Consider the following 12,442-nt stretch of genomic DNA (forward strand, 5'->3'; position numbering starts at 1 on the left):
GTCACTCTCTTTCAATACCTCGTAACATACCAAGTTATTAACCACATACAAGACAGCATGACAACCATTCATTGTGATTTTTCAAGGAAAACAATGCAGAACCAGTGCAACTCCCTCGCAACACCCTGTAAAAGGCTTACAGAATTCATGGGAGATGACCAATGTGAAGTTTCTTAACTTTTACAAAGATACTTGATACAGTTGCACAAGACAACTTTTGATATTTAATTATATTACTGTATTGTTTAATGATATCGTTGTCAGATAAACGTGCAGCTGGCTGGAATACTGCACTCCAACAAGAAACTATCAACTTCTCACTGTCAAACTGGAGGTTCCTGCAAGGGTGTGTGCCTGCTGGGTCTGCTTTTATTCAACATTGTCATTAATGATTTAGACAATGGAATACAGAATATACTTACCAGAACTGCCATTGGCAAAAACTGGGAGGAATAGGAAAAAAAACTTCAAAGAACACTAAGACAATTGAGAATGATCCTGATAAAGTGCGTAAGTGGTGTGACGGCACTGTAACAGAATTCAGTAACAACACGTACAGGCAAAGGATTACACTTAGGAATCAAATGCAGAAAAAGGAATAACTTGCTATAACACTGAAGTGACCTGAATAGTGGACACCACCAAATACTGATGGAGAAGAAATGCCATTCCCAAAAACACCCTAATTCTTCCGCTTTTTTAGTACAAGTGTTGTCAAAAGGAGAGGTAGTTCTTCTATGCATGGTACAGATGATGCTTCAGTTACCAGAGTCACACTTTAGGGAAGGTCTGTATTTCTACTTTTTCCACAGACAAATCACATGGGTTCTAAGCAGCATGCAAAGGCTCACCACAGGCCTTCCCTCAATTACTTGGGTGTACCGTATTGCCAGGTGACACACAGGTACATCTGCACCTGGAGAACAGGAACTGGCTCTTGAAAAGCACATCCATCCCACCATGTATTACTGCAGAGTTCCTTGGAAGGAGACTGAATGGAGCAGGTTACAGGTTGGCAGGAATTGTCTTGACAGGACACCTAGGAGTTGCAACCTAAAAGCCAGATGCTACTGATGCACATGAAGGCTGTGCAGAGGACACCAGAAAAAAGAGTATGTATCATACAGAACAGATAGATTTTATCTAAAGAAACTACAGGTAAGTAGTTTACAAGATCATTGACATACATGTGATTCCTACCTTTCTATACAGGTACTCCATTCAACTGTAACATGTAAACCACCAACCCCCAAAATGAGCTATTCCCTCTACTCCACTGAACACAGTAGTATCATAATTTATTTTGATGCAATTTACCACTTTGGTAGTTTCATGTGCTCTTCGTACAAGTGTCACTATAGACAAAATTTATGTATTTTTCATTTAAATTTAAGTTACCTAAACAATTTTTTATTTGCCTTTTACAGCTTCCCTTGGTTTTAGCACGTTATAATTTTTAAAAGATCTATTTATGTCTTTTCTTCAGTTTATTGCTATCAGAATTTCCTGGCTCGTAAGCACGAATAGAAATAACATAGAAAAAAAACATTACTGGGAAAGGAACTCAGATCATATATAAAACGCAGCTCCAACACACAGTCATTTTTAAAGAAAAGCAGCAAGCATAGCATCTTTTTTTCCCTGTATATATGAATCTAAATCTAGGAAAATCAGGACACAGATTCTTACATGGGTAATTGCCTCATTCCTAAATGCTCATCACCACTTTCCTGGAAATACTATAAACAATTAACGTATATTTTATAATATATTAGCCAAAACTATGTGACTAAGATGTCACCTTGGATTTATTAATTCAGCCAACCTGTAGCTGCAAGAGGAACTAAATAGGCTAAAAAAAATTGTGCATTGCAGATATGCAGAACTGAACTCCTTTCCCAACTGAATTCATTCAAATTTGTTAAAATCAGAAGCGAAAATCCCGGATAAATCCTGCTGACCTGACGGCACACAGAGATCAGCTGAAGTCTCCTATTTCTACATTCATATCTCCAAAAGGCCGATTTGGGCCCTTAATCTTCATCTTTAATCTTAATGACTATCGGATTATCTCCAGGCTTTTTCATCATCTTCAGCAGCATTTCTACAGCCATACATTTTAGATGACTCTCCCTTTAGAGCACTCAAAACAGAAGGCACTGGAGTTTCCTGGATATTGTAATAGCTCTTATTAAAATAAGAGTATCAACACAAAAATTAGTGTGCAACCACAAGAATTCAAAACACAAATGTCATAAAAGCTCAGGCTTTATGCTCTCATTTCAAAAGCTGTACTAGAAAATTTAGACAGATCTTCTAAGAACAAAAACTTTAACATTTGCATAGCACTATGTCTTCATAATGCTATGTGTGCAATGTAAACATAAATCTTTACACACTTCTAAGACAAATTGTTACTATCTAACACTACAAATGGGAAGTGAACACAGAAACAAATTCCTGAACAGCAGCAAAAAGAATCAGTGCCAAGGATATCTGTGTGGAGAAGGGGAAAAAAAGTGCAACTGGAGCCCAAGATTTCTTAGGACACAAGTTCTCAGTTTCACACCTTTGGCACCATTGCCATCTTCATGTTTTGCAGTACAATACTTCACTACTGGGACTTGCATACATCAAAGATGCAGCACATGTGCTTTGTGTTTTATTTGATGATATGAAAATAGATTTTTGAAAGCCAAAGTCGTAACATATGGGCAAGATCAGGAACTATAGGGTGTCGTTATACCTGCTCCCGGACTTTGCTCCCGAATACCAGCATTTCTTCTCACAATACAAAAATAAGTAACTCGCATCTCTCAAATGATGCGCTAACAGATACTAATACAGCATTTTTAGAACACTTTAGCAACACTTTGTCAATAGTACTACACCAAATCATTCCTATGTTTCATCTTCTCCATCTTACTCCTTAGAAATCCAACAGTGTATGGAACAACCCTGCTAAATTATGCATTCACAAATACAATCAAGACATTCTGTGGTATTAGTCTTGTGTCAAAGTTAAGGTTGATACATATCAAAGATTTTTTTAACTGTTAACTTTTACTACTGTTGAAAGTAAACTAGCATTCCTTTATTTCCACCAATTCACCCCACGTATCCCCCTCCACCCATATATTTATTTATTTTACATGGGTTGTATCTTCATCTATCAAGACCAACTCAATGATCAACACATTCGTTACATTTTACGGAAATGCCAGGCTTCTTTTTTGATAGAAGTTACACTGCTTTAAGTAAAAATGATTAATTCCTTTATCTTAAAACAGAAAGCACTCAACTTGGGGGCTGGGGGGCATGAATTGCAGGAAACCATTTACTAAGCTTGTGAATTTTGCTGGGAAAACTTGTGCCACAGATGTGCTCTGGAACTGTACCTTTTTACCACTTGAAAAAAACCTCACAGCCCAGTTATATGATCCTCTACTAGTGCAGACTATGAACAATTAAAATCAGAATGTCAGTCTCAGGACAATCCATCGCACAGAATATATTTATTTTAATAATCTTAAATTTTTCCAAAAGACTATGGCTACAGGTCCAAAAGAAACATAAACCCCAAAGCTCAATTACCATTTTTCAGCAGAACTTTCAAACAGGTTATGCTAACAGAAAGTTTAACTCCTTGCTCTTGAGGATTGACAAAATTAAGTTCCTTAAATATCAGTACTAACACTACTAAGCTCTACAAATCATTTTTAATGTAATTAAACACGTAGCCTCAGTAATTCACTACAGCTAGTAGGAAGTTGTATTTCATTTTTGTCACTTTTTCGTAAAGATTGTCATATTGGGTCATTATTCTTCAAATGAGGGAGGCAAGTTGTCTTTGACACTCTCAATCAACACGTTAGTAATGACTAGGATGACTTTGACTTGGAAAAAATTTTTCTATCTCTTCCCAGAGTGAAATCCCGCTCTCAATACCTGCTGGTGCAAATTGAACTTTAACTCTGTACTACAGTAATTTAAATCTTTCTAACCACATTGTGTCATTAAATGACTATACTTTATAAACACACAATATTAATAGGCTACCTACTAAAATGACCCACATGTTGAAATGTAAACATTTAAAATAAAGGCCACTTGGTAGAATGAAGAAAAACGTCAGTGTTTGTATTTACCAGTGTTCCCTAATCTTCAGTCACTGATTTCTAGCTTTCAGATTATGTGTGAACTGTCAGTTTTGACTTGCAAAGTGTATTGGATAGCCAAGAACAGGCTAGACAGATCACTTCTTGCACCATACGCTGTTACCAAAAGAACTGCGATTAGGTCCTTCAGCAGGAGATTCATTATTTTAAAGAATAAACCCACCTTCATTCCCCATACTGATAACCAGGCCTCAATCTCTCAAAGCCTCCAACTTTAAAGCTCAGTAGTCTCCTTAATCCACAAACCACCATTTTAAATAATTGTCATTTAGTCAATATAGTCCATCTTCTTAAGTATTGATGTCTTAACTGGTTTCTCTCAAAGAGGAAGTAATATAGCATGATGTCAGCTACACATTTTCCATTATATGTTGTTTGTATAATTGTATTTTGTCAGACTGGTCCAAGCCAGGAATAGACATACCAATTTTCCTGGCAAGCATTCTGAAATACCTAAGAGGAGAAACTAATGAAATCTAATGTGCAAATATTTTTTATAGAGAAGGACAAAATTCTAAACATAAATTGCCAAGATCTGTATTGCTTTCAAGGGCATGCATCTTTACAGCAGTTTACATTTCTTGGCAATTGATTTATTACAGATTTTAATAAGTTACGTGCATCCATATGTTGAATTGTTCAATTTTTATGACCAAGAAAATTTTGTTAATAATTACTTTTTTATTAATACTAAACAATTGTGCTGGTTAGAATACATTTGGTCCAATACCACTGAAATAAACTAGTACATGCTGTGGGGAATACAACAAGATGCAAATGAAATAACTTTGAGAATAAATTGGTTCTAAAATAGACCTTTGTAAAAGACAGCCTTAAAGAGCAGTTTTAAAAAATGTAAGATTCTAGTGGCTACTATGCCAGTTCACTATAAACATTTTTAAGGCAATACATGCTCTGAACTCTGAATTGCTCCTTTTATTAGGTGGAGATACTGAACAGCTTCAGTGGCAAATAGCCTAGCAAAATAGGGCAAATCTGTCTAGAAGTCAATAGGAAGCAGAGCAGTAAAAGATACCCTTAAGCAATTTTACATTTAAGAGCAACCTACTTATGACAAGATACATTAATTTCAAAAGCAATAGAAACAGACAAGAGCATCTATCCCAATAATGCATTAGTTTAAAACTACTGATTACAGAGAGAACTTCGGTGATTTTGAAATACTACCAGTGTCGTGAATTACAGATTGGGACCTCATATAATCAGGGATTATGTGTCTTTAATTTTTCATTGACCAAAATCTATCAGAACTGGGAATGTGATAGCTTAATGGCTTCATGCTTAAATCTATGCAGACTGCAAACCAGTTGTGTCCTCTCTTGCCATCTGTTCCTTGATGGTACTTAATGATTAAGTCTAGTATTATAATGCACCCTAATTTTCAATACATCAGTATTTGAATGTATTTCTTAAGTACAGTGAAATGCTGAAACAAGCACTTTGGAAAAAGTTCTACGCAAGTGTGTATCTCAAAGGGTAATAAATATTGAGTGTTTCTCTACCTGTGTTTTAGCTTACAGTAGCACAGTATTCACTTTTACACATAAATGTTGCTTGCCTAATAAAGTTGTATTTTTTGAAAAGTCCCTTTATTTGGAATACTGAGGCTCACTTGCTCTCTGCCAAGTATTTCAATAATTACTGATAGCAGAATATTTGGCTAGATTTCAAGTAATAAAGCATCATTTCCATTATATACTATTAGCAAGAAATAAACACGTACAAAATGTGTTTTACAAAGAAATTTAATACATCAGTGGTCCTTATACTGTGAAAGGTAAAATAAAACTGGTGCCTTCACTGGAAAATAAAGCAAATTGGTAGTCTCCAGTTTGCTTTAAACATTGGAAGCAACACCAGAAAAAGCAGTACATTGAGGCAATGAAGTTAACAGAAGTACCTCTGCATATGGGACAAAAGGAGCACTGGCCTTCACCAGTCATCAGTCTTCAAAATCATCAATCATAATCGAAGGGTTGATCTGCAGGAGTTACAGTATCAAAGAATGGGGCACATTCTGAAGTAAAACATCATCAGTATCTAAACCTTGTGATCATGCACATTCTAGAAATTTTGGTACAAAACGGCATACTTCAAACTCCTCCTGCATCTACCAGTATGATCAATTTCTGCTGACAAAGAGTATTTCCATGCTACACCTATCAAAAAGATAAAAGAAAAAAAACTGTAACTCCTTTTCTATACCTCTGGCACACATTCATCAGGATTTTTGTGTTGACAGAAATGCATCTAAATGTATGACCTCGCTAAAAAATAAGTTATGACATACAGACTATCCACTGCTGAAGCGTGCAGAGAACTAATTCGGCACATTCTTATCTGAAAAACAGATGGCAATAAAATCCTTCCACCTCTTGAAAAGCATCATGCAAGACATGCAAGCCCTGAGGCTGCAATGTATTGATGATACTGAACAATGTGGTGGCCCAGTGATATTGCACAACACACACATGAGTATGACAACTGGAGACCTGCAGTGTGACTTGCTGAAGACACAAGGGATGTACGTTCTTGAGTCACCCAAGTGTTCACTTTTGAATCCTGCTCAACCATTGTATCTTTGTGTGCTTACATAGGATCTAGTAAAAGGATGCTCTAATCCTAACTTCCAACAAGCAAGCAAATGTTGTGATTTATACTAACTGCTTTTCTTTGCCTTTTTAGCAGGCATTTATGACAATCTACCTCTTAGTTGTAAAATGCCTATATTTCTACCCTTGAGACAATACTGTTCGAGCAGCAATGGATCCACAACTAAAATGTTCACATAGTTCTGCAGACATCTGCTCAAACGTCTAAAGATGTCATTCCAAATGCTGAGATATCCTTCAGCATAAAATAAGGTGCATATTAATATCTCCATTTAAGGACACTTTGCTAACTCTGCACTTAGCAAAGATTGACTACATGTACCAAAATTTCAACAGTTGTATCAAAGGTTTTTTGCCTCATACTAATGTGAGTTTTAGGAAGTCGGTCTAACATCAAAAGCCTTTTGGCCCTTGCACAAGTCTCCATTTCCTAGGATTCTGTCTAACATCACAAACTATTAGGAGGCTGAAGCCCTATGTCTACTTTACAAAAAAAAACCACAACCAAGTGGCCTACAACAAACTGACTAGCTGGTGGGGATCACAGGGAACACTGCCAAGAACATACGAGTAGATGCTGAGCGTATGCAGACAGCTTTCCTACTCCCTGCCTTTGCTCTGCAGCATCTGACGAGGCTGAACTATTCACAGGATAGCTGCACAGTGCCTAAGCTCTGGTTGGCACTCACAGCAGAGGAACTGCCCAATTAGTCTTGGCTGATGTGTGCTAGAATAGCTGCATCTGAAGAGTAGTACAAGCCTTTGGGACAAGTAACCCTCTCTTCCCCCTTCTCCATCAATATGAACCTGCAGCACCTCATGACCTCAGGGCTGCTCTGACCAACAACCGCTCTGCTGGGTGGTCTCACTGTTAGTGGTATTATTTGCATGAAGAGACATGCCCACACATGTGTACACTCCCAGGTTTACACATACTTGGGGTACCTTGGGGAAGACTGGCTGGAAAGCTGCCTGGCAGAAAAGGACCTGGGGGTGCTGGCTGACAGGCGGCTGAGCATGAGCCAGCAGTGTGCCCAGGTGGCCAAGAAGGCCAACAGCATCCTGGCCTGTATCAGAAATAGTGTGGCCAGCAGGAGTAGGGAAGTGATTGTGCCCCTGTACTTGGCACTGGTGAGGCCGCACCTCAAATACTGTGTTCAGTTTTGGGTCCCTCACTACAAGTTGCTGGAGCGTGTCCAGAGAAGAGCAACGAAGCTGGTGAGGGGTCTGGAGCATGTTTAATAAGGAGCAGCTGAGGGAACTGGGGTGGTTTAGTCTGGAGAAGAGAAGGCTGAAGGGAGACCTCATCACTCTCTATAACGACCTGAAAGGGGTTTGTGGTGAGGTGGGTGTTGGTCTCTTCTCCCAACTAACCAGCAATAGGACAAGAGGAAATGGCCTCAAGTTGTGCCAGAGGAGGTTTAGACTAGCTATTAGGAAAAATTTCTTTACTAAGAGAATGGTCAGACATTGGAACAGGCTGCCCAGGGAGGTGGCAGAGTCACCATCACTAGAAGTGTTCAAAAAACGTGTAGATGTGGCACTTCAGGACATGGTTTAGGGGGCATGGTGGTGTTGGGTTAACGGTCGGACCTGATGATCTTAAAGGTCTTTTCCAACCTTAACGATTCTGTGATTCTTTGGATGTGCAAACAGCCAGACAAAACCATAGTATGTCCAACAAGTCTGGCCACTGATCTTTAATTTCTCTCTCCAAGGGTTTTAAAAAAGCAGAGACCAGAAGAGCCCAGATTTCTTTTTTGTCCTCTCTCTTTTCCTTAATAGTTATAAGGAAGATGCATGCAGGTGAGCAAAATGTAGGAGAAAATAAGGGAGAAAATAAAACAGGTCATCTGTCATGTACCAAGTACACACTTGTATGACTGAATTAACATCCCCCAAAAATCTGTACCCTCCAAGCTTACAGAGCAACAGCTGTCTTTATCAACACGTAGTATGACACAACTTTACTATTATTGTTTCAACTTGACTATCAGACATACTCTTTTCCTATCATACTAAAAAGTACTATGTCAAAAAAAACCCAAACAAACCAGCTTTCTGCCAGAGACTGAAAACAGTGAATCACTACTCACTACATTGAGTAACCTGTGTGAGCTCCCCGGAACAACCAATGAGAGTGCAGAGCAGCCTCTGCCCCACAGCTAGCAATAGGTAAGCTGGTTTCCACCAAATTAAAAAGTTTCACTAATGGAAAGGAAAATCTGTAAGATTCAGAGCATCACAGAATAGTTAACATTGTCACACAAAGTAAACACTCCTGGGTATTAAATAATGGAGAATTCCTAGAGGAAACAGCTTGACAAACAAAACTTTTTTTTGAGCAAACAGATGAGAACCAGAAAGTCTGACAAACGTACTTTATTACTTCAAGAAATCTAAATATCTTACAAGGGTCACCTTGTTGGGGTTTTTTTGTTGGTTTGTTTCTGGTTTGGGGTTTTTTTTTTTGGTTATCTTCCTTAATTGCAAAAGGCCTAGTTGCAAATATTGTTTGAAAAGGTAGAATTAGACTGCTATAGTTACTTGCACTATATTACTTTCCAAATTAAACTAAGGATTTAAATTAAGCTAAGGGTTAAACTAAACACAGGAGCATACAGTCTATAAAGGACAAGCAAGAAAGAAGATGGACATACCACAGAAATAAGGTATTGTGGATAATGAACACTGAAATTCTGCTTTCTACTTGAAGCACTGTGTGTTTTTTCCCCTCACTGGGTCAATGGTTTTTTTTACTTCTCCAATGAGTTCAAATTTTAAGGTCTATTCAGTCCAATACTAATTAACAGAGTAACTGAAGACTATTTGACTTTGTGATTAATACCTCAATGTAACTCACCATTAAAACACTGCAAACATTTACACCCAAAATAATCCTGTGAAAACAGTAAGATTAGCTTTAGAGAAGTAAGCACTCACAGATCTGATCACAAGATGCAGCATGACTCGATACCAAACATCACAGGGCATTAAAGTGAGAAAATGTTTTTACAATCTACCTTGGAAAGAACAGTCTGCAAACATACAGGTAGTAGTTTGGAAGAAACATCAGAAACAGTTATAAAAGAAGCAGAATAGAGCCAGGAAGTTGTCAGATACAGGAAGCAGCAAGCAGTACAGAAGAGAAGCAAATAAACACTTATTGCCGTTAGCAAATGACATTTGTGGAGCTAACATGCTTTCTAAGATACTTAAAATATTAATATAAGGGAAAGTAACTTAGGTAGGATTTAAAAGCAATACACATTTATGCAGTCTTCTTTATTTAAGCTTAAAAAACCCCTCTTACGAGATTATTAAGTTTGTATATACGAGTTTTCCTCTTCTAGCCTAACCAACTTCCAACACCATAGCAATATGTACTTCGCTTTATTTGATCATCATAGCACTAACAAAAATAAGTTCTCCTTCGGAAGACTTGGAAAAATGTTCACTCACTTTATTCTTTACTTTGAACTTTGCTGAAGCTATAAATTCTCAAAAACAATTAGTTAGTACTTCAGATTCAAACCAGTCTGGCTATAGGTAAACATCTCAGCACACCGAGTATTAAAAAATGCAGGAAATACTGATGTGAGATCAGTCTTAATGAGATGGCAGCAAAGCTACCCAAATATTGCAGTTTCGGCGACTAAGATCTTAAGATGTAAAAATTAGTGCCACACAGATTTCCATTAAATACTTTTGGTTGCAAAACTATGACTCTAGAATTTCCCTTTCTTATGAAGTACAATAAACCTTCTATAAGTAAATTAATAACAATAAGCTATACACCTTCATCTTTTTTCATACCAATTTTTAGACTACCAAGTGACAACTGAGCCCTTTTGTCTCATTCTCTGGAGTACTCTGTACAAATTCAAATGCAAGGCTCCTGGAAATTACATTTCTTTTAAAAATTTTATCCATGTGAACAATTGGTTCAGCACACTAACTGAAATGCGTTGCAAATTTTGTATGCACATCAATACACGTACAATCCCCTACTGATTTAGATATAAATAGAGCAGCACATGAAGGACCTTACCCCCCTGTTAACTACCCAAAGCTACAAGATAAGCACACATATAAAAGCCTGTAAAATAAGTGCATTCTTTTCATCTTAAAACATTAATATCCTTGCTAAGATGCAAACCAGCACTTCGCAAGTATGACACTTGTCTACATTCTATCATACATCAACTAGTATCTGTATTTCATTCTTGTCTGGCATACACAATACTCTAAATACACAGCAAGTATATTCCCAAGCTATCAGGAAATTACACCAAACGTTTTTTGCTCAAGGGCTTATTTAAGAAAAACAAAGATATCACACAAACAAAAACTAGAGCAAATATTTCCCTGCAGCTTAAAATAAGATAAAATTCTTTAATAAACCTAAGCGGACTCTATCTCCTATCACTATAAAAATGGAAGCAAGTTTTCAAGTATATCTAAATGTGCAACACAGATTCAAAGATTCACTCAACAGCCAGGAATAAAATGCAAGGCCGCTTACGAGTTCATCCCTTACTATTTCCCTACCCAAAAATACAACGTAAGATAATTTTTGCCATTTCCTCAGAGTAGACCAGTGGGAAAGCAGACAAACCAAGTCTGGGTCAAGAGTAGCCTTGCTTCGATTCAACACCTTAACATCAATTCGTCCAATGAAACGAAGGGAGGGCTTTTTGTAGATACTGCTTAAAAACTGCCTAAGAGGCCATGCCTCTTTAGAGCATCTTAAGGCATAAATGTAGGACTCTTTACAACAAAGCAAACAAATAAACAGAGACTGCCACACAGTTATTACCAAATAATCTCTGACCACAAAGGTCATGTGCTCTAACAAAGCAGCATTCTGAAAAAATGTCTTGATCCCTAAATTACTACATTGGGAAAAGTGGTACAGTATGAAAGACAAGGAAGGCAACAAATTGCTATTTAGTTTAGAGAAAAAGGAGGAAGAACCAAAAGTAAGAGGAACATATGAAAGAACACAAAGCTAAAAAGCCCCTTCACAGAACAAACAAATGAGGAAAATCTAGAAGTAAGCTTCTCAAATTTAGCATAGGATTAAGATGTCTTTGATTTAGCAACCAATTTGTCAGTTAACTAGATTAGTTTTTAAAAGAAAGATCAGAGCACAGCAATACTTTGCAAAGGTTTGTGGTGTACAGATCCCCAAACTGGCCACGGAACCTAAAGAAATAGAACCTTGCCAGTGAAAGAAGCAGGCTGATCAGCCCAGGTAAGGGCTAACCAAAAACTAACAAAAACCAAAAACTTTGTAGCTAACCAAAAACTCTGGAATTTACTGCTGCTATACTACCAGTAAATATGGCAAGATTGTAGGGCGGTTGAAGGCACCTCAGCCACCTGGGCAAACTGACTTTTCTGGCATACAAATTAGTGGAAAACAAGTTGTGTATTGACTTTCCTTACAACACAGGGAGCCAGGACAGTGGCAGCGCAGAAGCAGAGGCAGGTAAAGAGCAAAGTCAGCCCCGCAACCAGAAATATTACAGCCAGCCAGAACTGGAAAGCTCACCCAGACTCAACGTTGGGTGCTGCTAAGAGCAAATAATGCTTAGATGATCCATGCAGCCATCACCCCTGAACCGC

The 12,442-nt window shown here is 37.7% G+C and overlaps 1 protein-coding gene across 1 annotated transcript in view; it reads right to left on the bottom strand.

The window, feature by feature from the left end:
• Positions 1-12,442, bottom strand: part of CCDC88A (coiled-coil domain containing 88A) — a 77,600-nt gene that overhangs the window by 58,713 nt on the left and 6,445 nt on the right. The gene's annotated exons all lie outside the window — the stretch shown is intronic.

Source organism: Phaethon lepturus, unplaced genomic scaffold (assembly GCF_000687285.1).
Source record: "Phaethon lepturus isolate BGI_N335 unplaced genomic scaffold, ASM68728v1 scaffold17082, whole genome shotgun sequence".
NCBI lineage: Eukaryota > Metazoa > Chordata > Aves > Phaethontiformes > Phaethontidae > Phaethon > Phaethon lepturus.